Source organism: Hyla sarda, unplaced genomic scaffold (assembly GCF_029499605.1).
Source record: "Hyla sarda isolate aHylSar1 unplaced genomic scaffold, aHylSar1.hap1 scaffold_2839, whole genome shotgun sequence".
NCBI classification, from domain to species: Eukaryota; Metazoa; Chordata; class Amphibia; order Anura; family Hylidae; genus Hyla; species Hyla sarda.
In genome coordinates, this window is record NW_026609544.1 from 1 (window position 1) to 23,445 (window position 23,445).

The 23,445-nt window shown below is 46.0% G+C and overlaps 10 non-coding genes across 10 annotated transcripts; all 10 read right to left on the bottom strand.

Moving 5' to 3' along the window:
- Positions 1-783: 783 nt before the first annotated feature.
- Positions 784-974, bottom strand: LOC130326350 (U2 spliceosomal RNA). The gene has a single exon (XR_008870960.1). It is a non-coding gene; the product is annotated as a U2 spliceosomal RNA (small nuclear RNA).
- Positions 975-3,065: 2,091 nt separating this feature from the next.
- Positions 3,066-3,256, bottom strand: LOC130326360 (U2 spliceosomal RNA). Its single transcript, XR_008870969.1, has one exon. It is a non-coding gene; the product is annotated as a U2 spliceosomal RNA (small nuclear RNA).
- A 2,085-nt stretch (positions 3,257-5,341) lies between these two features.
- LOC130326361 (U2 spliceosomal RNA) lies at positions 5,342-5,532 on the bottom strand. The gene has a single exon (XR_008870970.1). It is a non-coding gene; the product is annotated as a U2 spliceosomal RNA (small nuclear RNA).
- A 2,083-nt stretch (positions 5,533-7,615) lies between these two features.
- LOC130326362 (U2 spliceosomal RNA) lies at positions 7,616-7,806 on the bottom strand. The gene has a single exon (XR_008870971.1). It is a non-coding gene; the product is annotated as a U2 spliceosomal RNA (small nuclear RNA).
- Positions 7,807-9,884: 2,078 nt separating this feature from the next.
- LOC130326363 (U2 spliceosomal RNA) lies at positions 9,885-10,075 on the bottom strand. Its single transcript, XR_008870972.1, has one exon. It is a non-coding gene; the product is annotated as a U2 spliceosomal RNA (small nuclear RNA).
- Positions 10,076-12,161: 2,086 nt separating this feature from the next.
- On the bottom strand, positions 12,162-12,352 carry LOC130326351 (U2 spliceosomal RNA). Its single transcript, XR_008870961.1, has one exon. It is a non-coding gene; the product is annotated as a U2 spliceosomal RNA (small nuclear RNA).
- A 2,084-nt stretch (positions 12,353-14,436) lies between these two features.
- LOC130326352 (U2 spliceosomal RNA) lies at positions 14,437-14,627 on the bottom strand. The gene has a single exon (XR_008870962.1). It is a non-coding gene; the product is annotated as a U2 spliceosomal RNA (small nuclear RNA).
- A 2,080-nt stretch (positions 14,628-16,707) lies between these two features.
- On the bottom strand, positions 16,708-16,898 carry LOC130326353 (U2 spliceosomal RNA). Its single transcript, XR_008870963.1, has one exon. It is a non-coding gene; the product is annotated as a U2 spliceosomal RNA (small nuclear RNA).
- A 2,092-nt stretch (positions 16,899-18,990) lies between these two features.
- Positions 18,991-19,181, bottom strand: LOC130326354 (U2 spliceosomal RNA). Its single transcript, XR_008870964.1, has one exon. It is a non-coding gene; the product is annotated as a U2 spliceosomal RNA (small nuclear RNA).
- Positions 19,182-21,269: 2,088 nt separating this feature from the next.
- On the bottom strand, positions 21,270-21,460 carry LOC130326355 (U2 spliceosomal RNA). The gene has a single exon (XR_008870965.1). It is a non-coding gene; the product is annotated as a U2 spliceosomal RNA (small nuclear RNA).
- Between the last annotated feature and the right edge of the window lie 1,985 nt (positions 21,461-23,445).

The following is a 23,445-nucleotide window of genomic DNA, read 5'->3' on the forward strand; positions in this document are numbered from 1 at the left end:
CTGAAAGTAGGCCAGAATGTCAGTCCATGTTGGAGCAGGTTTAGATACAGTCTAAAGCATAGATCTCAAAGTCTGTGCACAGAATTTAGCAAGGGCCTCGCACCTTCTGATGCATCAGGTAGGTGCACTATAGCATAGCCTAACCCTCTGTACTTTGGTCTATATTGATGCGGGACATAGACAGCCAGCTGATGACCAATCCATTAGTGCAATGGATGGCTGGAAGCATTTGTCTTTGCCTTTGCAATACCACAGAAGCAATGCATGGTCAATGTACAGCAATGACACACCTGTGTGAACAGCCAGGAGACCCCCCCATGTTATGTTACATAGTTACATAGTTAGTACGGTCGAAAAAAGACATATGTCCATCAAGTTCAACCAGGGAATTAAGGGGTAGGGGTGTGGCGCGATATTGGGGAAGGGATGAGATTTTATATTTCTTCATAAGCATTAATCTTATTTTGTCAATTAGGAACATTCAGCACCCACCCGCTATCAAGGCAGCTGCCTATCATGTCATGCCCTACCTGCACAGGTGTGCTGGCTACTCAAATGATCCAATTAAGGAGGCCATTTAGTCAGCAGCAGCAGAAGTCCTGTGCCTGGACGCTCCAACAGCGGCCAGACACAAGCAGAAGCAGCAGAAGCAGCAGCAGCACCACCTTTTGTTTTTTGGCTGCAGCAGCAGCAGCAGCAGCAAGGCCCACAGGGCTGGCTAGCTGGCTAGCCAGCAAGCAGGTAGCAATGAAAGTAGGAATCTTTCTTTTTAACCCTGTAAGGGGGTGGTGCACTGTACCCGAAGATACTGCCATATCGGGTCAATGCATAGGGCGACGGAAGCAAGCTTCGAAATCGGCCCCCGTTCTCAAAAATCCATTTAATATATGGTCCCCAGATAGGGGACGTATCAGATATTAAACTGATAAGAACAGATACTACACTTGATCTTAGCCAAAAGGCCGAGAAGCGATAACCGTGAAAGGGGCGGGCCCAACAAGGTCCCCTTCATGGGCACTATCACTGCTTGCTGTCAGGGAGGCTGCCAGACAATTTTCCATGCACACTCTGGGCTGGGGGGCAGTCAACCACCAGTACACACAGCAGAACCTAAACCCATACCATTATTGCTAAGCAGCAAGACAGGGGCCCATTGCACTCCCACGGGGCCTTTTTAAATGCAATCCATAACCCGGATTTGCCAGGAACCCTTCTTACTCCTCCTACTTGCATGTGACACTGGGCTTAGGATCTGCATAGGAAACACACACACAAGCACACACCTACCTTTGTTGCCTGCAGATGCCTCCTTGGCTGTCCCCAAACGGTATCAAACCAACACCCACGGGAAGCTGTAAGCATAGAGGACATGCCTGCACCCCATTGGACTTACCTGTGTGGGTTAAATCCGGGTTATTTGACAACCTATGGCGGTGATGGTTCTGCTCAGGCAGAGCAGTGCTGATGCTCCTCATAAAGCTGTCGCTGCTGTGAAGGTTCTAGGTGACATCACAATCCCTATGGTTACATACACAACAAAGCTGGGTTGTTGTTGTTTACACTCTGCAAGGCCTGTGGAAGTGAGTGACATCATAGCACTGTAGTTCTGAGGGTTCTAGATGGATGCAACAATCTCCTGTTGCTTCTATGAAGGCCATAATAGACGACATCACCAAACAGCTCCATAGTCACATACACAGCAAAGGAGAGATGTTGTTTACACCTAGTGATGTCAGTGGTATTGAGTGACATCACAGCACAGTGCTAAGGCTCCTGGGCCTGGACACAGCAGCGGCTGCAATATCTCAACGGAGAATACGTTTATATATATGTGTGTGTGTGCGCGTATATATATATATATATATATATATATATATATATATATATATATATTTCTCCGCCGAAATCACTTTTAAACCCATTTCCACCTTTTTTTCCCTTCTCTTCCTCTTACTTTTTTTTCACGTTTTTTTACGTTTTTCTCCTTTTCGCCTCTTTTCTGGGCGTATTATTCTTCTTTTTCTTCTTTTTTTTCGTCTAATGCATACCCCATCAGTGCAGCAATGCTTATTCAATACCGCCAGCAGATGGAGACACTGGGGGATAATTTTCTAAGGATTTATACTGATTTTTCCTGTCTGAATTTGTCGCACAGAAAGTTGCAGGCCAAATATGTGTGACATTTCTGCGACTTTAGCTTCTAGAGCATTTTTACAACATTATACATAGGTGCTGAATACATAAAAAGCGACTGTTCAGCGACAGACAAGTCGCATCGGCTGAAAGTAGGCCAGAATGTCAGTCCATGTTGGAGCAGGTTTAGATACAGTCTAAAGCATAGATCTCAAAGTCTGTGCACAGAATTTAGCAAGGGCCTCGCACCTTCTGATGCATCAGGTAGGTGCACTATAGCATAGCCTAACCCTCTGTACTTTGGTCTATATTGATGCGGGACATAGACAGCCAGCTGATGACCAATCCATTAGTGCAATGGATGGCTGGAAGCATTTGTCTTTGCCTTTGCAATACCACAGAAGCAATGCATGGTCAATGTACAGCAATGACACACCTGTGTGAACAGCCAGGAGACCCCCCCATGTTATGTTACATAGTTACATAGTTAGTACGGTCGAAAAAAGACATATGTCCATCAAGTTCAACCAGGGAATTAAGGGGTAGGGGTGTGGCGCGATATTGGGGAAGGGATGAGATTTTATATTTCTTCATAAGCATTAATCTTATTTTGTCAATTAGGAACATTCAGCACCCACCCGCTATCAAGGCAGCTGCCTATCATGTCATGCCCTACCTGCACAGGTGTGCTGGCTACTCAAATGATCCAATTAAGGAGGCCATTTAGTCAGCAGCAGCAGAAGTCCTGTGCCTGGACGCTCCAACAGCGGCCAGACACAAGCAGAAGCAGCAGAAGCAGCAGCAGCACCACCTTTTGTTTTTTGGCTGCAGCAGCAGCAGCAGCAGCAGCAAGGCCCACAGGGCTGGCTAGCTGGCTAGCCAGCAAGCAGGTAGCAATGAAAGTAGGAATCTTTCTTTTTAACCCTGTAAGGGGGTGGTGCACTGTACCCGAAGATACTGCCATATCGGGTCAATGCATAGGGCGACGGAAGCAAGCTTCGAAATCGGCCCCCGTTCTCAAAAATCCATTTAATATATGGTCCCCAGATAGGGGACGTATCAGATATTAAACTGATAAGAACAGATACTACACTTGATCTTAGCCAAAAGGCCGAGAAGCGATAACCGTGAAAGGGGCGGGCCCAACAAGGTCCCCTTCATGGGCACTATCACTGCTTGCTGTCAGGGAGGCTGCCAGACAATTTTCCATGCACACTCTGGGCTGGGGGGCAGTCAACCACCAGTACACACAGCAGAACCTAAACCCATACCATTATTGCTAAGCAGCAAGACAGGGGCCCATTGCACTCCCACGGGGCCTTTTTAAATGCAATCCATAACCCGGATTTGCCAGGAACCCTTCTTACTCCTCCTACTTGCATGTGACACTGGGCTTAGGATCTGCATAGGAAACACACACACAAGCACACACCTACCTTTGTTGCCTGCAGATGCCTCCTTGGCTGTCCCCAAACGGTATCAAACCAACACCCACGGGAAGCTGTAAGCATAGAGGACATGCCTGCACCCCATTGGACTTACCTGTGTGGGTTAAATCCGGGTTATTTGACAACCTATGGCGGTGATGGTTCTGCTCAGGCAGAGCAGTGCTGATGCTCCTCATAAAGCTGTCGCTGCTGTGAAGGTTCTAGGTGACATCACAATCCCTATGGTTACATACACAACAAAGCTGGGTTGTTGTTGTTTACACTCTGCAAGGCCTGTGGAAGTGAGTGACATCATAGCACTGTAGTTCTGAGGGTTCTAGATGGATGCAACAATCTCCTGTTGCTTCTATGAAGGCCATAATAGACGACATCACCAAACAGCTCCATAGTCACATACACAGCAAAGGAGAGATGTTGTTTACACCTAGTGATGTCAGTGGTATTGAGTGACATCACAGCACAGTGCTAAGGCTCCTGGGCCTGGACACAGCAGCGGCTGCAATATCTCAACGGAGAATACGTTTATATATATGTGTGTGTGTGCGCGTATATATATATATATATATATATATAATATATATATATATATATTTCTCCGCCGAAATCACTTTTAAACCCATTTCCACCTTTTTTTCCCTTCTCTTCCTCTTACTTTTTTTTCACGTTTTTTTACGTTTTTCTCCTTTTCGCCTCTTTTCTGGGCGTATTATTCTTCTTTTTCTTCTTTTTTTTCGTCTAATGCATACCCCATCAGTGCAGCAATGCTTATTCAATACCGCCAGCAGATGGAGACACTGGGGGATAATTTTCTAAGGATTTATACTGATTTTTCCTGTCTGAATTTGTCGCACAGAAAGTTGCAGGCCAAATATGTGTGACATTTCTGCGACTTTAGCTTCTAGAGCATTTTTACAACATTATACATAGGTGCTGAATACATAAAAAGCGACTGTTCAGCGACAGACAAGTCGCATCGGCTGAAAGTAGGCCAGAATGTCAGTCCATGTTGGAGCAGGTTTAGATACAGTCTAAAGCATAGATCTCAAAGTCTGTGCACAGAATTTAGCAAGGGCCTCGCACCTTCTGATGCATCAGGTAGGTGCACTATAGCATAGCCTAACCCTCTGTACTTTGGTCTATATTGATGCGGGACATAGACAGCCAGCTGATGACCAATCCATTAGTGCAATGGATGGCTGGAAGCATTTGTCTTTGCCTTTGCAATACCACAGAAGCAATGCATGGTCAATGTACAGCAATGACACACCTGTGTGAACAGCCAGGAGACCCCCCCATGTTATGTTACATAGTTACATAGTTAGTACGGTCGAAAAAAGACATATGTCCATCAAGTTCAACCAGGGAATTAAGGGGTAGGGGTGTGGCGCGATATTGGGGAAGGGATGAGATTTTATATTTCTTCATAAGCATTAATCTTATTTTGTCAATTAGGAACATTCAGCACCCACCCGCTATCAAGGCAGCTGCCTATCATGTCATGCCCTACCTGCACAGGTGTGCTGGCTACTCAAATGATCCAATTAAGGAGGCCATTTAGTCAGCAGCAGCAGAAGTCCTGTGCCTGGACGCTCCAACAGCGGCCAGACACAAGCAGAAGCAGCAGAAGCAGCAGCAGCACCACCTTTTGTTTTTTGGCTGCAGCAGCAGCAGCAGCAGCAAGGCCCACAGGGCTGGCTAGCTGGCTAGCCAGCAAGCAGGTAGCAATGAAAGTAGGAATCTTTCTTTTTAACCCTGTAAGGGGGTGGTGCACTGTACCCGAAGATACTGCCATATCGGGTCAATGCATAGGGCGACGGAAGCAAGCTTCGAAATCGGCCCCCGTTCTCAAAAATCCATTTAATATATGGTCCCCAGATAGGGGACGTATCAGATATTAAACTGATAAGAACAGATACTACACTTGATCTTAGCCAAAAGGCCGAGAAGCGATAACCGTGAAAGGGGCGGGCCCAACAAGGTCCCCTTCATGGGCACTATCACTGCTTGCTGTCAGGGAGGCTGCCAGACAATTTTCCATGCACACTCTGGGCTGGGGGGCAGTCAACCACCAGTACACACAGCAGAACCTAAACCCATACCATTATTGCTAAGCAGCAAGACAGGGGCCCATTGCACTCCCACGGGGCCTTTTTAAATGCAATCCATAACCCGGATTTGCCAGGAACCCTTCTTACTCCTCCTACTTGCATGTGACACTGGGCTTAGGATCTGCATAGGAAACACACACACAAGCACACACCTACCTTTGTTGCCTGCAGATGCCTCCTTGGCTGTCCCCAAACGGTATCAAACCAACACCCACGGGAAGCTGTAAGCATAGAGGACATGCCTGCACCCCATTGGACTTACCTGTGTGGGTTAAATCCGGGTTATTTGACAACCTATGGCGGTGATGGTTCTGCTCAGGCAGAGCAGTGCTGATGCTCCTCATAAAGCTGTCGCTGCTGTGAAGGTTCTAGGTGACATCACAATCCCTATGGTTACATACACAACAAAGCTGGGTTGTTGTTGTTTACACTCTGCAAGGCCTGTGGAAGTGAGTGACATCATAGCACTGTAGTTCTGAGGGTTCTAGATGGATGCAACAATCTCCTGTTGCTTCTATGAAGGCCATAATAGACGACATCACCAAACAGCTCCATAGTCACATACACAGCAAAGGAGAGATGTTGTTTACACCTAGTGATGTCAGTGGTATTGAGTGACATCACAGCACAGTGCTAAGGCTCCTGGGCCTGGACACAGCAGCGGCTGCAATATCTCAACGGAGAATACGTTTATATATATGTGTGTGTGTGCGCATATATATATATATATATATATATATATATATATATATATATATATTTCTCCGCCGAAATCACTTTTAAACCCATTTCCACCTTTTTTTCCCTTCTCTTCCTCTTACTTTTTTTTCACGTTTTTTTACGTTTTTCTCCTTTTCGCCTCTTTTCTGGGCGTATTATTCTTCTTTTTCTTCTTTTTTTTCGTCTAATGCATACCCCATCAGTGCAGCAATGCTTATTCAATACCGCCAGCAGATGGAGACACTGGGGGATAATTTTCTAAGGATTTATACTGATTTTTCCTGTCTGAATTTGTCGCACAGAAAGTTGCAGGCCAAATATGTGTGACATTTCTGCGACTTTAGCTTCTAGAGCATTTTTACAACATTATACATAGGTGCTGAATACATAAAAAGCGACTGTTCAGCGACAGACAAGTCGCATCGGCTGAAAGTAGGCCAGAATGTCAGTCCATGTTGGAGCAGGTTTAGATACAGTCTAAAGCATAGATCTCAAAGTCTGTGCACAGAATTTAGCAAGGGCCTCGCACCTTCTGATGCATCAGGTAGGTGCACTATAGCATAGCCTAACCCTCTGTACTTTGGTCTATATTGATGCGGGACATAGACAGCCAGCTGATGACCAATCCATTAGTGCAATGGATGGCTGGAAGCATTTGTCTTTGCCTTTGCAATACCACAGAAGCAATGCATGGTCAATGTACAGCAATGACACACCTGTGTGAACAGCCAGGAGACCCCCCCATGTTATGTTACATAGTTACATAGTTAGTACGGTCGAAAAAAGACATATGTCCATCAAGTTCAACCAGGGAATTAAGGGGTAGGGGTGTGGCGCGATATTGGGGAAGGGATGAGATTTTATATTTCTTCATAAGCATTAATCTTATTTTGTCAATTAGGAACATTCAGCACCCACCCGCTATCAAGGCAGCTGCCTATCATGTCATGCCCTACCTGCACAGGTGTGCTGGCTACTCAAATGATCCAATTAAGGAGGCCATTTAGTCAGCAGCAGCAGAAGTCCTGTGCCTGGACGCTCCAACAGCGGCCAGACACAAGCAGAAGCAGCAGAAGCAGCAGCAGCACCACCTTTTGTTTTTTGGCTGCAGCAGCAGCAGCAGCAAGGCCCACAGGGCTGGCTAGCTGGCTAGCCAGCAAGCAGGTAGCAATGAAAGTAGGAATCTTTCTTTTTAACCCTGTAAGGGGGTGGTGCACTGTACCCGAAGATACTGCCATATCGGGTCAATGCATAGGGCGACGGAAGCAAGCTTCGAAATCGGCCCCCGTTCTCAAAAATCCATTTAATATATGGTCCCCAGATAGGGGACGTATCAGATATTAAACTGATAAGAACAGATACTACACTTGATCTTAGCCAAAAGGCCGAGAAGCGATAACCGTGAAAGGGGCGGGCCCAACAAGGTCCCCTTCATGGGCACTATCACTGCTTGCTGTCAGGGAGGCTGCCAGACAATTTTCCATGCACACTCTGGGCTGGGGGGCAGTCAACCACCAGTACACACAGCAGAACCTAAACCCATACCATTATTGCTAAGCAGCAAGACAGGGGCCCATTGCACTCCCACGGGGCCTTTTTAAATGCAATCCATAACCCGGATTTGCCAGGAACCCTTCTTACTCCTCCTACTTGCATGTGACACTGGGCTTAGGATCTGCATAGGAAACACACACACAAGCACACACCTACCTTTGTTGCCTGCAGATGCCTCCTTGGCTGTCCCCAAACGGTATCAAACCAACACCCACGGGAAGCTGTAAGCATAGAGGACATGCCTGCACCCCATTGGACTTACCTGTGTGGGTTAAATCCGGGTTATTTGACAACCTATGGCGGTGATGGTTCTGCTCAGGCAGAGCAGTGCTGATGCTCCTCATAAAGCTGTCGCTGCTGTGAAGGTTCTAGGTGACATCACAATCCCTATGGTTACATACACAACAAAGCTGGGTTGTTGTTGTTTACACTCTGCAAGGCCTGTGGAAGTGAGTGACATCATAGCACTGTAGTTCTGAGGGTTCTAGATGGATGCAACAATCTCCTGTTGCTTCTATGAAGGCCATAATAGACGACATCACCAAACAGCTCCATAGTCACATACACAGCAAAGGAGAGATGTTGTTTACACCTAGTGATGTCAGTGGTATTGAGTGACATCACAGCACAGTGCTAAGGCTCCTGGGCCTGGACACAGCAGCGGCTGCAATATCTCAACGGAGAATACGTTTATATATATGTGTGTGTGTGCGCGTATATATATATATATATATATATATATATATATATATTTCTCCGCCGAAATCACTTTTAAACCCATTTCCACCTTTTTTTCCCTTCTCTTCCTCTTACTTTTTTTTCACGTTTTTTTACGTTTTTCTCCTTTTCGCCTCTTTTCTGGGCGTATTATTCTTCTTTTTCTTCTTTTTTTTCGTCTAATGCATACCCCATCAGTGCAGCAATGCTTATTCAATACCGCCAGCAGATGGAGACACTGGGGGATAATTTTCTAAGGATTTATACTGATTTTTCCTGTCTGAATTTGTCGCACAGAAAGTTGCAGGCCAAATATGTGTGACATTTCTGCGACTTTAGCTTCTAGAGCATTTTTACAACATTATACATAGGTGCTGAATACATAAAAAGCGACTGTTCAGCGACAGACAAGTCGCATCGGCTGAAAGTAGGCCAGAATGTCAGTCCATGTTGGAGCAGGTTTAGATACAGTCTAAAGCATAGATCTCAAAGTCTGTGCACAGAATTTAGCAAGGGCCTCGCACCTTCTGATGCATCAGGTAGGTGCACTATAGCATAGCCTAACCCTCTGTACTTTGGTCTATATTGATGCGGGACATAGACAGCCAGCTGATGACCAATCCATTAGTGCAATGGATGGCTGGAAGCATTTGTCTTTGCCTTTGCAATACCACAGAAGCAATGCATGGTCAATGTACAGCAATGACACACCTGTGTGAACAGCCAGGAGACCCCCCCATGTTATGTTACATAGTTACATAGTTAGTACGGTCGAAAAAAGACATATGTCCATCAAGTTCAACCAGGGAATTAAGGGGTAGGGGTGTGGCGCGATATTGGGGAAGGGATGAGATTTTATATTTCTTCATAAGCATTAATCTTATTTTGTCAATTAGGAACATTCAGCACCCACCCGCTATCAAGGCAGCTGCCTATCATGTCATGCCCTACCTGCACAGGTGTGCTGGCTACTCAAATGATCCAATTAAGGAGGCCATTTAGTCAGCAGCAGCAGAAGTCCTGTGCCTGGACGCTCCAACAGCGGCCAGACACAAGCAGAAGCAGCAGAAGCAGCAGCAGCACCACCTTTTGTTTTTTGGCTGCAGCAGCAGCAGCAGCAGCAAGGCCCACAGGGCTGGCTAGCTGGCTAGCCAGCAAGCAGGTAGCAATGAAAGTAGGAATCTTTCTTTTTAACCCTGTAAGGGGGTGGTGCACTGTACCCGAAGATACTGCCATATCGGGTCAATGCATAGGGCGACGGAAGCAAGCTTCGAAATCGGCCCCCGTTCTCAAAAATCCATTTAATATATGGTCCCCAGATAGGGGACGTATCAGATATTAAACTGATAAGAACAGATACTACACTTGATCTTAGCCAAAAGGCCGAGAAGCGATAACCGTGAAAGGGGCGGGCCCAACAAGGTCCCCTTCATGGGCACTATCACTGCTTGCTGTCAGGGAGGCTGCCAGACAATTTTCCATGCACACTCTGGGCTGGGGGGCAGTCAACCACCAGTACACACAGCAGAACCTAAACCCATACCATTATTGCTAAGCAGCAAGACAGGGGCCCATTGCACTCCCACGGGGCCTTTTTAAATGCAATCCATAACCCGGATTTGCCAGGAACCCTTCTTACTCCTCCTACTTGCATGTGACACTGGGCTTAGGATCTGCATAGGAAACACACACACAAGCACACACCTACCTTTGTTGCCTGCAGATGCCTCCTTGGCTGTCCCCAAACGGTATCAAACCAACACCCACGGGAAGCTGTAAGCATAGAGGACATGCCTGCACCCCATTGGACTTACCTGTGTGGGTTAAATCCGGGTTATTTGACAACCTATGGCGGTGATGGTTCTGCTCAGGCAGAGCAGTGCTGATGCTCCTCATAAAGCTGTCGCTGCTGTGAAGGTTCTAGGTGACATCACAATCCCTATGGTTACATACACAACAAAGCTGGGTTGTTGTTGTTTACACTCTGCAAGGCCTGTGGAAGTGAGTGACATCATAGCACTGTAGTTCTGAGGGTTCTAGATGGATGCAACAATCTCCTGTTGCTTCTATGAAGGCCATAATAGACGACATCACCAAACAGCTCCATAGTCACATACACAGCAAAGGAGAGATGTTGTTTACACCTAGTGATGTCAGTGGTATTGAGTGACATCACAGCACAGTGCTAAGGCTCCTGGGCCTGGACACAGCAGCAGCTGCAATATCTCAACGGAGAATACGTTTATATATATGTGTGTGTGTGCGCGTATATATATATATATATATATATATATATATATATATATATATATTTCTCCGCCGAAATCACTTTTAAACCCATTTCCACCTTTTTTTCCCTTCTCTTCCTCTTACTTTTTTTTCACGTTTTTTTACGTTTTTCTCCTTTTCGCCTCTTTTCTGGGCGTATTATTCTTCTTTTTCTTCTTTTTTTTCGTCTAATGCATACCCCATCAGTGCAGCAATGCTTATTCAATACCGCCAGCAGATGGAGACACTGGGGGATAATTTTCTAAGGATTTATACTGATTTTTCCTGTCTGAATTTGTCGCACAGAAAGTTGCAGGCCAAATATGTGTGACATTTCTGCGACTTTAGCTTCTAGAGCATTTTTACAACATTATACATAGGTGCTGAATACATAAAAAGCGACTGTTCAGCGACAGACAAGTCGCATCGGCTGAAAGTAGGCCAGAATGTCAGTCCATGTTGGAGCAGGTTTAGATACAGTCTAAAGCATAGATCTCAAAGTCTGTGCACAGAATTTAGCAAGGGCCTCGCACCTTCTGATGCATCAGGTAGGTGCACTATAGCATAGCCTAACCCTCTGTACTTTGGTCTATATTGATGCGGGACATAGACAGCCAGCTGATGACCAATCCATTAGTGCAATGGATGGCTGGAAGCATTTGTCTTTGCCTTTGCAATACCACAGAAGCAATGCATGGTCAATGTACAGCAATGACACACCTGTGTGAACAGCCAGGAGACCCCCCCATGTTATGTTACATAGTTACATAGTTAGTACGGTCGAAAAAAGACATATGTCCATCAAGTTCAACCAGGGAATTAAGGGGTAGGGGTGTGGCGCGATATTGGGGAAGGGATGAGATTTTATATTTCTTCATAAGCATTAATCTTATTTTGTCAATTAGGAACATTCAGCACCCACCCGCTATCAAGGCAGCTGCCTATCATGTCATGCCCTACCTGCACAGGTGTGCTGGCTACTCAAATGATCCAATTAAGGAGGCCATTTAGTCAGCAGCAGCAGAAGTCCTGTGCCTGGACGCTCCAACAGCGGCCAGACACAAGCAGAAGCAGCAGAAGCAGCAGCAGCACCACCTTTTGTTTTTTGGCTGCAGCAGCAGCAGCAGCAGCAAGGCCCACAGGGCTGGCTAGCTGGCTAGCCAGCAAGCAGGTAGCAATGAAAGTAGGAATCTTTCTTTTTAACCCTGTAAGGGGGTGGTGCACTGTACCCGAAGATACTGCCATATCGGGTCAATGCATAGGGCGACGGAAGCAAGCTTCGAAATCGGCCCCCGTTCTCAAAAATCCATTTAATATATGGTCCCCAGATAGGGGACGTATCAGATATTAAACTGATAAGAACAGATACTACACTTGATCTTAGCCAAAAGGCCGAGAAGCGATAACCGTGAAAGGGGCGGGCCCAACAAGGTCCCCTTCATGGGCACTATCACTGCTTGCTGTCAGGGAGGCTGCCAGACAATTTTCCATGCACACTCTGGGCTGGGGGGCAGTCAACCACCAGTACACACAGCAGAACCTAAACCCATACCATTATTGCTAAGCAGCAAGACAGGGGCCCATTGCACTCCCACGGGGCCTTTTTAAATGCAATCCATAACCCGGATTTGCCAGGAACCCTTCTTACTCCTCCTACTTGCATGTGACACTGGGCTTAGGATCTGCATAGGAAACACACACACAAGCACACACCTACCTTTGTTGCCTGCAGATGCCTCCTTGGCTGTCCCCAAACGGTATCAAACCAACACCCACGGGAAGCTGTAAGCATAGAGGACATGCCTGCACCCCATTGGACTTACCTGTGTGGGTTAAATCCGGGTTATTTGACAACCTATGGCGGTGATGGTTCTGCTCAGGCAGAGCAGTGCTGATGCTCCTCATAAAGCTGTCGCTGCTGTGAAGGTTCTAGGTGACATCACAATCCCTATGGTTACATACACAACAAAGCTGGGTTGTTGTTGTTTACACTCTGCAAGGCCTGTGGAAGTGAGTGACATCATAGCACTGTAGTTCTGAGGGTTCTAGATGGATGCAACAATCTCCTGTTGCTTCTATGAAGGCCATAATAGACGACATCACCAAACAGCTCCATAGTCACATACACAGCAAAGGAGAGATGTTGTTTACACCTAGTGATGTCAGTGGTATTGAGTGACATCACAGCACAGTGCTAAGGCTCCTGGGCCTGGACACAGCAGCGGCTGCAATATCTCAACGGAGAATACGTTTATATATATGTGTGTGTGTGCGCGTATATATATATATATATATATATATATATATATATATATATATTTCTCCGCCGAAATCACTTTTAAACCCATTTCCACCTTTTTTTCCCTTCTCTTCCTCTTACTTTTTTTTCACGTTTTTTTACGTTTTTCTCCTTTTCGCCTCTTTTCTGGGCGTATTATTCTTCTTTTTCTTCTTTTTTTTCGTCTAATGCATACCCCATCAGTGCAGCAATGCTTATTCAATACCGCCAGCAGATGGAGACACTGGGGGATAATTTTCTAAGGATTTATACTGATTTTTCCTGTCTGAATTTGTCGCACAGAAAGTTGCAGGCCAAATATGTGTGACATTTCTGCGACTTTAGCTTCTAGAGCATTTTTACAACATTATACATAGGTGCTGAATACATAAAAAGCGACTGTTCAGCGACAGACAAGTCGCATCGGCTGAAAGTAGGCCAGAATGTCAGTCCATGTTGGAGCAGGTTTAGATACAGTCTAAAGCATAGATCTCAAAGTCTGTGCACAGAATTTAGCAAGGGCCTCGCACCTTCTGATGCATCAGGTAGGTGCACTATAGCATAGCCTAACCCTCTGTACTTTGGTCTATATTGATGCGGGACATAGACAGCCAGCTGATGACCAATCCATTAGTGCAATGGATGGCTGGAAGCATTTGTCTTTGCCTTTGCAATACCACAGAAGCAATGCATGGTCAATGTACAGCAATGACACACCTGTGTGAACAGCCAGGAGACCCCCCCATGTTATGTTACATAGTTACATAGTTAGTACGGTCGAAAAAAGACATATGTCCATCAAGTTCAACCAGGGAATTAAGGGGTAGGGGTGTGGCGCGATATTGGGGAAGGGATGAGATTTTATATTTCTTCATAAGCATTAATCTTATTTTGTCAATTAGGAACATTCAGCACCCACCCGCTATCAAGGCAGCTGCCTATCATGTCATGCCCTACCTGCACAGGTGTGCTGGCTACTCAAATGATCCAATTAAGGAGGCCATTTAGTCAGCAGCAGCAGAAGTCCTGTGCCTGGACGCTCCAACAGCGGCCAGACACAAGCAGAAGCAGCAGAAGCAGCAGCAGCACCACCTTTTGTTTTTTGGCTGCAGCAGCAGCAGCAGCAGCAAGGCCCACAGGGCTGGCTAGCTGGCTAGCCAGCAAGCAGGTAGCAATGAAAGTAGGAATCTTTCTTTTTAACCCTGTAAGGGGGTGGTGCACTGTACCCGAAGATACTGCCATATCGGGTCAATGCATAGGGCGACGGAAGCAAGCTTCGAAATCGGCCCCCGTTCTCAAAAATCCATTTAATATATGGTCCCCAGATAGGGGACGTATCAGATATTAAACTGATAAGAACAGATACTACACTTGATCTTAGCCAAAAGGCCGAGAAGCGATAACCGTGAAAGGGGCGGGCCCAACAAGGTCCCCTTCATGGGCACTATCACTGCTTGCTGTCAGGGAGGCTGCCAGACAATTTTCCATGCACACTCTGGGCTGGGGGGCAGTCAACCACCAGTACACACAGCAGAACCTAAACCCATACCATTATTGCTAAGCAGCAAGACAGGGGCCCATTGCACTCCCACGGGGCCTTTTTAAATGCAATCCATAACCCGGATTTGCCAGGAACCCTTCTTACTCCTCCTACTTGCATGTGACACTGGGCTTAGGATCTGCATAGGAAACACACACACAAGCACACACCTACCTTTGTTGCCTGCAGATGCCTCCTTGGCTGTCCCCAAACGGTATCAAACCAACACCCACGGGAAGCTGTAAGCATAGAGGACATGCCTGCACCCCATTGGACTTACCTGTGTGGGTTAAATCCGGGTTATTTGACAACCTATGGCGGTGATGGTTCTGCTCAGGCAGAGCAGTGCTGATGCTCCTCATAAAGCTGTCGCTGCTGTGAAGGTTCTAGGTGACATCACAATCCCTATGGTTACATACACAACAAAGCTGGGTTGTTGTTGTTTACACTCTGCAAGGCCTGTGGAAGTGAGTGACATCATAGCACTGTAGTTCTGAGGGTTCTAGATGGATGCAACAATCTCCTGTTGCTTCTATGAAGGCCATAATAGACGACATCACCAAACAGCTCCATAGTCACATACACAGCAAAGGAGAGATGTTGTTTACACCTAGTGATGTCAGTGGTATTGAGTGACATCACAGCACAGTGCTAAGGCTCCTGGGCCTGGACACAGCAGCGGCTGCAATATCTCAACGGAGAATACGTTTATATATATGTGTGTGTGTGCGCGTATATATATATATATATATATATATATATATATATATATTTCTCCGCCGAAATCACTTTTAAACCCATTTCCACCTTTTTTTCCCTTCTCTTCCTCTTACTTTTTTTTCACGTTTTTTTACGTTTTTCTCCTTTTCGCCTCTTTTCTGGGCGTATTATTCTTCTTTTTCTTCTTTTTTTTCGTCTAATGCATACCCCATCAGTGCAGCAATGCTTATTCAATACCGCCAGCAGATGGAGACACTGGGGGATAATTTTCTAAGGATTTATACTGATTTTTCCTGTCTGAATTTGTCGCACAGAAAGTTGCAGGCCAAATATGTGTGACATTTCTGCGACTTTAGCTTCTAGAGCATTTTTACAACATTATACATAGGTGCTGAATACATAAAAAGCGACTGTTCAGCGACAGACAAGTCGCATCGGCTGAAAGTAGGCCAGAATGTCAGTCCATGTTGGAGCAGGTTTAGATACAGTCTAAAGCATAGATCTCAAAGTCTGTGCACAGAATTTAGCAAGGGCCTCGCACCTTCTGATGCATCAGGTAGGTGCACTATAGCATAGCCTAACCCTCTGTACTTTGGTCTATATTGATGCGGGACATAGACAGCCAGCTGATGACCAATCCATTAGTGCAATGGATGGCTGGAAGCATTTGTCTTTGCCTTTGCAATACCACAGAAGCAATGCATGGTCAATGTACAGCAATGACACACCTGTGTGAACAGCCAGGAGACCCCCCCATGTTATGTTACATAGTTACATAGTTAGTACGGTCGAAAAAAGACATATGTCCATCAAGTTCAACCAGGGAATTAAGGGGTAGGGGTGTGGCGCGATATTGGGGAAGGGATGAGATTTTATATTTCTTCATAAGCATTAATCTTATTTTGTCAATTAGGAACATTCAGCACCCACCCGCTATCAAGGCAGCTGCCTATCATGTCATGCCCTACCTGCACAGGTGTGCTGGCTACTCAAATGATCCAATTAAGGAGGCCATTTAGTCAGCAGCAGCAGAAGTCCTGTGCCTGGACGCTCCAACAGCTGCCAGACACAAGCAGAAGCAGCAGAAGCAGCAGCAGCACCACCTTTTGTTTTTTGGCTGCAGCAGCAGCAGCAGCAGCAAGGCCCACAGGGCTGGCTAGCTGGCTAGCCAGCAAGCAGGTAGCAATGAAAGTAGGAATCTTTCTTTTTAACCCTGTAAGGGGGTGGTGCACTGTACCCGAAGATACTGCCATATCGGGTCAATGCATAGGGCGACGGAAGCAAGCTTCGAAATCGGCCCCCGTTCTCAAAAATCCATTTAATATATGGTCCCCAGATAGGGGACGTATCAGATATTAAACTGATAAGAACAGATACTACACTTGATCTTAGCCAAAAGGCCGAGAAGCGATAACCGTGAAAGGGGCGGGCCCAACAAGGTCCCCTTCATGGGCACTATCACTGCTTGCTGTCAGGGAGGCTGCCAGACAATTTTCCATGCACACTCTGGGCTGGGGGGCAGTCAACCACCAGTACACACAGCAGAACCTAAACCCATACCATTATTGCTAAGCAGCAAGACAGGGGCCCATTGCACTCCCACGGGGCCTTTTTAAATGCAATCCATAACCCGGATTTGCCAGGAACCCTTCTTACTCCTCCTACTTGCATGTGACACTGGGCTTAGGATCTGCATAGGAAACACACACACAAGCACACACCTACCTTTGTTGCCTGCAGATGCCTCCTTGGCTGTCCCCAAACGGTATCAAACCAACACCCACGGGAAGCTGTAAGCATAGAGGACATGCCTGCACCCCATTGGACTTACCTGTGTGGGTTAAATCCGGGTTATTTGACAACCTATGGCGGTGATGGTTCTGCTCAGGCAGAGCAGTGCTGATGCTCCTCATAAAGCTGTCGCTGCTGTGAAGGTTCTAGGTGACATCACAAATCCCTATGGTTACATACACAACAAAGCTGGGTTGTTGTTGTTTACACTCTGCAAGGCCTGTGGAAGTGAGTGACATCATAGCACTGTAGTTCTGAGGGTTCTAGATGGATGCAACAATCTCCTGTTGCTTCTATGAAGGCCATAATAGACGACATCACCAAACAGCTCCATAGTCACATACACAGCAAAGGAGAGATGTTGTTTACACCTAGTGATGTCAGTGGTATTGAGTGACATCACAGCACAGTGCTAAGGCTCCTGGGCCTGGACACAGCAGCGGCTGCAATATCTCAACGGAGAATACGTTTATATATATGTGTGTGTGTGCGCGTATATATATATATATATATATATATATATATATATATATATATATATTTCTCCGCCGAAATCACTTTTAAACCCATTTCCACCTTTTTTTCCCTTCTCTTCCTCTTACTTTTTTTTCACGTTTTTTTACGTTTTTCTCCTTTTCGCCTCTTTTCTGGGCGTATTATTCTTCTTTTTCTTCTTTTTTTTCGTCTAATGCATACCCCATCAGTGCAGCAATGCTTATTCAATACCGCCAGCAGATGGAGACACTGGGGGATAATTTTCTAAGGATTTATACTGATTTTTCCTGTCTGAATTTGTCGCACAGAAAGTTGCAGGCCAAATATGTGTGACATTTCTGCGACTTTAGCTTCTAGAGCATTTTTACAACATTATACATAGGTGCTGAATACATAAAAAGCGACTGTTCAGCGACAGACAAGTCGCATCGGCTGAAAGTAGGCCAGAATGTCAGTCCATGTTGGAGCAGGTTTAGATACAGTCTAAAGCATAGATCTCAAAGTCTGTGCACAGAATTTAGCAAGGGCCTCGCACCTTCTGATGCATCAGGTAGGTGCACTATAGCATAGCCTAACCCTCTGTACTTTGGTCTATATTGATGCGGGACATAGACAGCCAGCTGATGACCAATCCATTAGTGCAATGGATGGCTGGAAGCATTTGTCTTTGCCTTTGCAATACCACAGAAGCAATGCATGGTCAATGTACAGCAATGACACACCTGTGTGAACAGCCAGGAGACCCCCCCATGTTATGTTACATAGTTACATAGTTAGTACGGTCGAAAAAAGACATATGTCCATCAAGTTCAACCAGGGAATTAAGGGGTAGGGGTGTGGCGCGATATTGGGGAAGGGATGAGATTTTATATTTCTTCATAAGCATTAATCTTATTTTGTCAATTAGGAACATTCAGCACCCACCCGCTATCAAGGCAGCTGCCTATCATGTCATGCCCTACCTGCACAGGTGTGCTGTCTACTCAAATGATCCAATTAAGGAGGCCATTTAGTCAGCAGCAGCAGAAGTCCTGTGCCTGGACGCTCCAACAGCGGCCAGACACAAGCAGAAGCAGCAGAAGCAGCAGCAGCTCCACCTTTTGTTTTTTGGCTGCAGCAGCAGCAGCAGCAGCAGCAAGGCCCACAGGGCTGGCTAGCTGGCTAGCCAGCAAGCAGGTAGCAATGAAAGTAGGAATCTTTCTTTTTAACCCTGTAAGGGGGTGGTGCACTGTACCCGAAGATACTGCCATATCGGGTCAATGCATAGGGCGACGGAAGCAAGCTTCGAAATCGGCCCCCGTTCTCAAAAATCCATTTAATATATGGTCCCCAGATAGGGGACGTATCAGATATTAAACTGATAAGAACAGATACTACACTTGATCTTAGCCAAAAGGCCGAGAAGCGATAACCGTGAAAGGGGCGGGCCCAACAAGGTCCCCTTCATGGGCACTATCACTGCTTGCTGTCAGGGAGGCTGCCAGACAATTTTCCATGCACACTCTGGGCTGGGGGGCAGTCAACCACCAGTACACACAGCAGAACCTAAACCCATACCATTATTGCTAAGCAGCAAGACAGGGGCCCATTGCACTCCCACGGGGCCTTTTTAAATGCAATCCATAACCCGGATTTGCCAGGAACCCTTCTTACTCCTCCTACTTGCATGTGACACTGGGCTTAGGATCTGCATAGGAAACACACACACAAGCACACACCTACCTTTGTTGCCTGCAGATGCCTCCTTGGCTGTCCCCAAACGGTATCAAACCAACACCCACGGGAAGCTGTAAGCATAGAGGACATGCCTGCACCCCATTGGACTTACCTGTGTGGGTTAAATCCGGGTTATTTGACAACCTATGGCGGTGATGGTTCTGCTCAGGCAGAGCAGTGCTGATGCTCCTCATAAAGCTGTCGCTGCTGTGAAGGTTCTAGGTGACATCACAATCCCTATGGTTACATACACAACAAAGCTGGGTTGTTGTTGTTTACACTCTGCAAGGCCTGTGGAAGTGAGTGACATCATAGCACTGTAGTTCTGAGGGTTCTAGATGGATGCAACAATCTCCTGTTGCTTCTATGAAGGCCATAATAGACGACATCACCAAACAGCTCCATAGTCACATACACAGCAAAGGAGAGATGTTGTTTACACCTAGTGATGTCAGTGGTATTGAGTGACATCACAGCACAGTGCTAAGGCTCCTGGGCCTGGACACAGCAGCGGCTGCAATATCTCAACGGAGAATACGTTTATATATATGTGTGTGTGTGCGCGTATATATATATATATATATATATATATATATATATATATATATATATTTCTCCGCCGAAATCACTTTTAAACCCATTTCCACCTTTTTTTCCCTTCTCTTCCTCTTACTTTTTTTTCACGTTTTTTTACGTTTTTCTCCTTTTCGCCTCTTTTCTGGGCGTATTATTCTTCTTTTTCTTCTTTTTTTTCGTCTAATGCATACCCCATCAGTGCAGCAATGCTTATTCAATACCGCCAGCAGATGGAGACACTGGGGGATAATTTTCTAAGGATTTATACTGATTTTTCCTGTCTGAATTTGTCGCACAGAAAGTTGCAGGCCAAATATGTGTGACATTTCTGCGACTTTAGCTTCTAGAGCATTTTTACAACATTATACATAGGTGCTGAATACATAAAAAGCGACTGTTCAGCGACAGACAAGTCGCATCGGCTGAAAGTAGGCCAGAATGTCAGTCCATGTTGGAGCAGGTTTAGATACAGTCTAAAGCATAGATCTCAAAGTCTGTGCACAGAATTTAGCAAGGGCCTCACACCTTCTGATGCATCAGGTAGGTGCACTATAGCATAGCCTAACCCTCTGTACTTTGGTCTATATTGATGCGGGACATAGACAGCCAGCTGATGACCAATCCATTAGTGCAATGGATGGCTGGAAGCATTTGTCTTTGCCTTTGCAATACCACAGAAGCAATGCATGGTCAATGTACAGCAATGACACACCTGTGTGAACAGCCAGGAGACCCCCCCATGTTATGTTACATAGTTACATAGTTAGTACGGTCGAAAAAAGACATATGTCCATCAAGTTCAACCAGGGAATTAAGGGGTAGGGATGTGGCGCGATATTGGGGAAGGGATGAGATTTTATATTTCTTCATAAGCATTAATCTTATTTTGTCAATTAGGAACATTCAGCACCCACCCGCTATCAAGGCAGCTGCCTATCATGTCATGCCCTACCTGCACAGGTGTGCTGGCTACTCAAATGATCCAATTAAGGAGGCCATTTAGTCAGCAGCAGCAGAAGTCCTGTGCCTGGACGCTCCAACAGCGGCCAGACACAAGCAGAAGCAGCAGAAGCAGCAGCAGCACCACCTTTTGTTTTTTGGCTGCAGCAGCAGCAGCAGCAGCAAGGCCCACAGGGCTGGCTAGCTGGCTAGCCAGCAAGCAGGTAGCAATGAAAGTAGGAATCTTTCTTTTTAACCCTGTAAGGGGGTGGTGCACTGTACCCGAAGATACTGCCATATCGGGTCAATGCATAGGGCGACGGAAGCAAGCTTCGAAATCGGCCCCCGTTCTCAAAAATCCATTTAATATATGGTCCCCAGATAGGGGACGTATCAGATATTAAACTGATAAGAACAGATACTACACTTGATCTTAGCCAAAAGGCCGAGAAGCGATAACCGTGAAAGGGGCGGGCCCAACAAGGTCCCCTTCATGGGCACTATCACTGCTTGCTGTCAGGGAGGCTGCCAGACAATTTTCCATGCACACTCTGGGCTGGGGGGCAGTCAACCACCAGTACACACAGCAGAACCTAAACCCATACCATTATTGCTAAGCAGCAAGACAGGGGCCCATTGCACTCCCACGGGGCCTTTTTAAATGCAATCCATAACCCGGATTTGCCAGGAACCCTTCTTACTCCTCCTACTTGCATGTGACACTGGGCTTAGGATCTGCATAGGAAACACACACACAAGCACACACCTACCTTTGTTGCCTGCAGATGCCTCCTTGGCTGTCCCCAAACGGTATCAAACCAACACCCACGGGAAGCTGTAAGCATAGAGGACATGCCTGCACCCCATTGGACTTACCTGTGTGGGTTAAATCCGGGTTATTTGACAACCTATGGCGGTGATGGTTCTGCTCAGGCAGAGCAGTGCTGATGCTCCTCATAAAGCTGTCGCTGCTGTGAAGGTTCTAGGTGACATCACAATCCCTATGGTTACATACACAACAAAGCTGGGTTGTTGTTGTTTACACTCTGCAAGGCCTGTGGAAGTGAGTGACATCATAGCACTGTAGTTCTGAGGGTTCTAGATGGATGCAACAATCTCCTGTTGCTTCTATGAAGGCCATAATAGACGACATCACCAAACAGCTCCATAGTCACATACACAGCAAAGGAGAGATGTTGTTTACACCTAGTGATGTCAGTGGTATTGAGTGACATCACAGCACAGTGCTAAGGCTCCTGGGCCTGGACACAGCAGCGGCTGCAATATCTCAACGGAGAATACGTTTATATATATGTGTGTGTGTGCGCGTATATATATATATATATATATATATATATATATATATATTTCTCCGCCGAAATCACTTTTAAACCCATTTCCACCTTTTTTTCCCTTCTCTTCCTCTTACTTTTTTTTCACGTTTTTTTACGTTTTTCTCCTTTTCGCCTCTTTTCTGGGCGTATTATTCTTCTTTTTCTTCTTTTTTTTCGTCTAATGCATACCCCATCAGTGCAGCAATGCTTATTCAATACCGCCAGCAGATGGAGACACTGGGGGATAATTTTCTAAGGATTTATACTGATTTTTCCTGTCTGAATTTGTCGCACAGAAAGTTGCAGGCCAAATATGTGTGACATTTCTGCGACTTTAGCTTCTAGAGCATTTTTACAACATTATACATAGGTGCTGAATACATAAAAAGCGACTGTTCAGCGACAGACAAGTCGCATCGGCTGAAAGTAGGCCAGAATGTCAGTCCATGTTGGAGCAGGTTTAGATACAGTCTAAAGCATAGATCTCAAAGTCTGTGCACAGAATTTAGCAAGGGCCTCACACCTTCTGATGCATCAGGTAGGTGCACTATAGCATAGCCTAACCCTCTGTACTTTGGTCTATATTGATGCGGGACATAGACAGCCAGCTGATGACCAATCCATTAGTGCAATGGATGGCTGGAAGCATTTGTCTTTGCCTTTGCAATACCACAGAAGCAATGCATGGTCAATGTACAGCAATGACACACCTGTGTGAACAGCCAGGAGACCCCCCCATGTTATGTTACATAGTTACATAGTTAGTACGGTCGAAAAAAGACATATGTCCATCAAGTTCAACCAGGGAATTAAGGGGTAGGGATGTGGCGCGATATTGGGGAAGGGATGAGATTTTATATTTCTTCATAAGCATTAATCTTATTTTGTCAATTAGGAACATTCAGCACCCACCCGCTATCAAGGCAGCTGCCTATCATGTCATGCCCTACCTGCACAGGTGTGCTGGCTACTCAAATGATCCAATTAAGGAGGCCATTTAGTCAGCAGCAGCAGAAGTCCTGTGCCTGGACGCTCCAACAGCGGCCAGACACAAGCAGAAGCAGCAGAAGCAGCAGCAGCACCACCTTTTGTTTTTTGGCTGCAGCAG